Source organism: Orycteropus afer, unplaced genomic scaffold, assembly GCF_000298275.1.
Source record: "Orycteropus afer afer isolate SDZICR_OR568_19922 unplaced genomic scaffold, OryAfe1.0 scaffold00197, whole genome shotgun sequence".
NCBI classification, from domain to species: domain Eukaryota; kingdom Metazoa; phylum Chordata; class Mammalia; order Tubulidentata; family Orycteropodidae; genus Orycteropus; species Orycteropus afer.
Genome location: NW_006921784.1, coordinates 3241541 through 3247076, shown reverse-complemented (window position 1 = coordinate 3247076; position 5536 = coordinate 3241541). Strand labels below are relative to the sequence as shown.

General features: G+C 42.6%; 1 protein-coding gene across 1 annotated transcript in view; it reads left to right on the top strand.

The window, feature by feature from the left end:
• Positions 1-5536, top strand: part of PITPNB (phosphatidylinositol transfer protein beta) — a 122854-nt gene that overhangs the window by 50096 nt on the left and 67222 nt on the right. The gene's annotated exons all lie outside the window — the stretch shown is intronic.

The window sequence follows — 5536 nt, the reverse complement described above, 5'->3', positions numbered from 1 at the left end:
GTCCACCATAAAAACCCTTGGCTCTGAGCAAGCCAGTTCCATCTTTCTCTTCCAGAAGTGACCTGTTTAGCCCATCTCGAACCTCTGTTCAGCCTCTTAGACTTTTCTCCTGTCATGCCTCTACCACCCTGCTTAGGTCCCCAGCACAGCTCAGACCTGTCCTGCCCAGAGGCATTCCTTGGTTATTTTTATTCCTACAGATCCTTCCTCCCTAATCTCTACTTTTTGTCACCTCTTCTCATTTTAACACCTGATCATGTGCTTCCATGCGATGAGGTGTAATATTTGCCTTGTCCTCCATTTTCTACAAAAGTTTGAGTATGTTTCCTTAAGCTATTTAATATCCGCACCAGCCACTCCTCAGAAGGAAGGTTGGGGATCTACTTCCATAGTGATAGCGCTTTGGAAACCCAAGGAGGGGTGTGAGTCGGATACTACTCGATGGCAGTGAATTTGGTTTTTTAGTAGTGGATAGAGGAGCTCTGGTGGTGCAGTGCCTAAGGCATTTGACTGCCAACCAGAAGGTTGTTAGTTTAAACCCACCAGCCCATCCATGGAAGGAAGATGGAGCAATCTACTTAGGTAAAGATTTACCACTTCAGAAACCCAATGGGGATCACTCTGAGCTAGAATCAACTCAGTGGCAGTGGGTTTGAGTGGATGGTGAGGAGGGAGGGCAGAATTTATGGGGCAGAGAGTTCTGAAGCAAGGCAAGGAAATGTGTCCTAGTATTTGAGCTAATATTTCAGAGTAGAGCTTCCTGCCCTTTGGAGACTCCACTGGAGGGACACGATTACCAAGTCTTTCTTCTTTCTTGTTTAAATGCTCCCCCTTCTTGGAGAAAGTCACTTTTATGCTTTAACTCCTCATAAGCATTATACCTTTACCATCTTTAGTCAGTCCTTGATGTGGGAATTGGTCATTTTTAGAGGAGGCCTCTCTGCAACACCATGTGCAAATAAATGCATGGTCAGGGATGCAGCTGAACAAGTGGGTGCAGGATGGTGAGGAGTGGTACCTCTCCTGCCCTGTCCTGGTAATGTAGAACCACTGACAGCGTTCTGAGTAGAGTGGCAGCGTAAGCAGCAAAGATGACACCTCCCAGAAGTGGGGAACACCTCGATAGACCATTTTTTTCTGAAAGGCAGCGCTGGTGTACCTCCAACTGCGTGATTCTGACTTACAGAAAAGAAACAGATGATCCAGAGACAAGTTGAAATCACAGGGTTGTAAAAGAAAGCGGGCTGCAGCCTTCCAGCCCTTGGCACCCCCGATTGTTGGATATGTAATGAATATCCACGCTGATCTGAATTGTCGAGAAATGTTTCATCATGTTCAGTATTCTGTCCCATTTCAGAAATCTGGGAAAGAGTTTTGGCAAAGAACAGCTTTGCGAACTCAAGCAACCTTGTTCTCCAAGGGTTGAAAATGCAGAGGCTTTTTTGAAAATCATTATTTTGAAATTTCATATGGTTCAAGGTAAGAGCTCACTTTTGTGAGCAGGAGTCATTTGTCAGGAATTTAAGTTATGTTTATGTTTGAAAAGGAGACATTTAAATTCCTGGAGAATACAAAGATGGATTATATGTGATGCTGTGCAAGTAAGAAATTAGTAAATATTAACCAGATACAAGGAGCTGTGGTGGCATAGTGCCTAAGGCATTTGACTGCTAACCAGAAGGCTGGCAGTTCAAACCCACCTACTCCTTGGAAGGAAGGTTGGCAATCTACTTCGTGGTGATACTGCCTCAGAAACCCAAGGAAGGGTTGCTGTGAGTCAGATCCAACTCGATGGTAGTGAGTTTAACCAGATATAAAGGAGCTCTGGTGGTGTAGTGGTTAGAGCATTTGGCTGCTGACCAAAAAGTCGCTGGTTCAAACCCACCAGCCACTTTGCGGAAGAAAGATGTGACAGTTTGCTTCCGTAAAGATTTAGAGCCTCTGAAAACCAGTGGCGGGGGGGTTGGCTATGAGTTAAAATCTATTTGATGACAGTAAGTTTGGTTTGGTGGTGACAGTGGTTAAGGCTTTTGGCTGCTAACCAAAAGGTAGGCGATTTGAACTCACCAGCTGCTCCATGGAAGAAAGATGAGGCAGTCTGCTTCAATAAAGATTTACAGCCTTGGAAACCCATTGGGGGTCGCTTTGAGTCAGAATCCACTTGAGGACGGTGAGTTTGGAACCATCTCTGATACAAGAATTAGCCATCATAGGACACAACATGCCATCTTCTGTTGGCATGTAGTTCAGGGTCTTAAACTTTGCACAATTCAAAGGTTTCTAAGTTAAGAGTGGTCCTAGGAACATAAGAAACATTTTCTGAAATATATTATTTCCTCTTTCTGTTATGTCTCATTTCTCATTGGTATTTTGTTATGTGAACAATACTCCCTACTACTCTTTGTTTTTCATACTACCCCAGTACTTTCAGATAATTACCGTATCTCCCTGTAGCTAGCCAATTTGTGTCTACGTGTTTTAGTCCCTTCCTGCAAATCAGGGGATTTTAAGTCATTTTTGTAATGTTTCTACTTACCTTTCTTCATTTCTCTTTTTCCCTCTAGTTCCATCACTACTGCCTTAATCCAAGTTACCTTTGACTCTCTCTCAAACTTCTCTAGTTGCCTCCAGGCTGGTATCTTGCCATCCATTCCTTTTTTTTTTTTAAAAAAAAAAAAAAAACTTTTTGTAAAATTTGAGATAAGTTTTACATATGTAAAATTCATCCTTTTAAAGCATATGCTTCAGTGGCTCTTAGTGTATTCACAGAATGTCTATGGCTATCACCACTATATAATTTCAGAACATTTTCATCACTCCCAAAAGAAACCCATGCCCATTAGAAGTCACTTTCCCATACCCCCTCACCCCAGCTCCTGGCAAGCACTGTTCTACTTTCTGTCTTTATAGATTTGCCTATTTTGGACATCTTGTGTAAATGGACTGCTAAAATATGTGACCTTTTGTGACCGGCTTCTTTTCACTTAGCATAATGATTTCAAGGTTCATCCATGTTCATTTCTCTCTATTGCCAAATAACATTCCATTGTATGGATATTAAAAAAACAAAACCAAATCCACCGCGACAAGTCAATTCTAACTCCTCTAGAGGACAGAGCAGAACTGCCCCATAGGATTCCAAGGCCGTAAATCTTTATGGAAGCAGACTGCCACATCTTTTTCCCATGGAGCATCTTGTGGGTTTGAACCATCAACCCGTTGGTTAGCAGCCAAGTGCATTAGTCACTGTGCCACCATGCTTCTTGATGGATATATCACATACTTATTCATTCGTTAGTTCATGGACATTTGGGATGTCTCTACATTTTTGGCTGTTATGAGTAATACTGTTATAAACATACAAGTTTTTGTGTAGTTACTTATTTTCAGCTTTTTTGGGTATATACCTAGGAGTGGCATTGCTGGGTCATGTGGTCGGTTATGCTTAACCTTTTGAGGAACTGCCAGACTGTTTTCCAGAGTGAGTGTAAAAGTGTTCTAATTTCTTTACATCCTCACCAATCGTTGCTGTTATCTGTCTTTTTAATTACAGCCACCTTAGTTGCTGTGAAAGTGGTATTTCATTGTGGCTTGGATTTTCATTTCCCTCAGTGACTAATGACGTGGAACATCTTTTTGTGTACTTACTGGCCATTTGTGTATCTTGGAGAAATGTCTATTCAAGTCCTTTGCCCTTTCATGATTGGATTGTTTTCTGTGCTGGAGTTGTAAAAGTTCTTTATGTATTTTGTACTAGGCCCTTATCAGATATATAAAATATACAAATATTTTCCCCATTTTGTGGGTTGGCTTTCACTTTTTTATTTATTTGTTTTTAATTTTATTATAATTTAGGTGAAAATGTGTAGAGCAAATTCACTTTCCATATAGCAGTTCATAATACATTTTATCTCATGACATTGACTGCAATTCCCCACAGTGTAACAGCTCTCTTCCCACTTTCTCCCCATAGTTACCTCTTCCTGGTGTCCTTCCCTCCCATGTACTCCCGCCCCCTGAGCTGTCTCCCTTGGCAAACTCTGCCCTTCTGTTCTCCCATGATTGGTCACTCCAAGGAGTGTATCTATGTGATGTAAATGTTCGCCCCATTTGCCTGTCTGTTGTTTGGCTAGAAGCCATAGGAGTGAGTTCAATTCCAGACCTGAAGGGATGGCTAGGGGCCTTAGTCTCATGGGTCTCACCAGGCTCTATGAGACCAAACCTGCTCTTTTTTATGATTTTGAATTTTGTTCCACATTGTTCTCTCACTCTATCCAGGTTCTCCTGCACGAATCCCTCTCCGAGTGGTTGACAGTGATAGCTGGACACCATCTAATTCTTCTGGTCTTATGGTCATATAGGCTGAGGATCGCATGGTATACCAGTCCCTTGGACCAATTGTTTCCATGTGTCTTTGGTTTTCTTCATTTTTCTTTGCTCTGGACAAGGAGAGACCCATCATTGCGTCTGGCTGGCCGCTTGCAAGCTTTTACGATCCCAGTCACTCCTCACTAAAGTAGGATGTAGAACAGTGTTTTTTGTTTTGTTTTTAAGAACAGTGTTTTTGTGAGCTTGATGTCCCCTGTGACAATGGTCCTGAGCCCACAGGTCTGGCTTTCGCTTTCTTGATGGCGTCCTTTGAGGAGTACAAAAGTTTTTTATTTAGATGAAGTCCAGTTTACCTATATTTTCTTGCATTGCTTATTATGCTTTTGGCGTTTGATCTAAGAAACCATTGCCTAATCCAGGGTCACAAAGATTTATGTCTATGTTTTCTTCTAAGATTTTAATGGTTTTTGCTCTTAATCTTAGGTCTTTATCCACTTTGAGTTCATCTTTGCAGCCATCTGTTCTTGCCCACTCCAATTTATTTTTCACACAAAGCCAGAGTAATGTTAAAACTCCTATCTGGCCATGTGCTTCCCTCCTTAAAGCCTTCAGTTGCTTCCCATCATACAAAGAATAAAATGCAAACTCCTTGACCTGTAAGGTAAGGCCCCATGTGATCTAACTGCCCTCTCCAGCTCCATCTGGTTCCCCTCTGTCCCTTGCTCACTACAGTCCAGGTTGGAGGCCTCAGAGTAGCTGGAGCAGACTAAGCCCTTTGGTCATATTGTTCCCTCTACCTTCTGTGCTGTGCCCTGGGTATTCATGTGGCTGGCCCTCCACACCCTCAGATTGCAGCCATAATGTCACCTCATCAGAGAGGCCTTCCTGACCACCTCATCCTGGTTACTCACTTTCCCAGTACTCTCTTTGTTCTGGTTACCTAGTGCTGCTCTGACAAGAATATACTACAAATGGAATGGCCTTAACAAACAGGAGTTTATTCTCTTACAATTTGGAGACTTTAAGTCCAAGTTCAAAGTGCCAGGCTCTAGGGGCTGGGTGAAAGCCCCTCAACTTTGGGGTCCAGCTCTGCCTCCTGCTCCTGGCCCACTGGAGCTAGAGGCGTTTTCTTCACTCAGACAGCTGCTGGCTGCTGAGGCTGAGAAGCCCCAAGGTTGACAAATAAAAAGGCACAGTCCCGATGTTA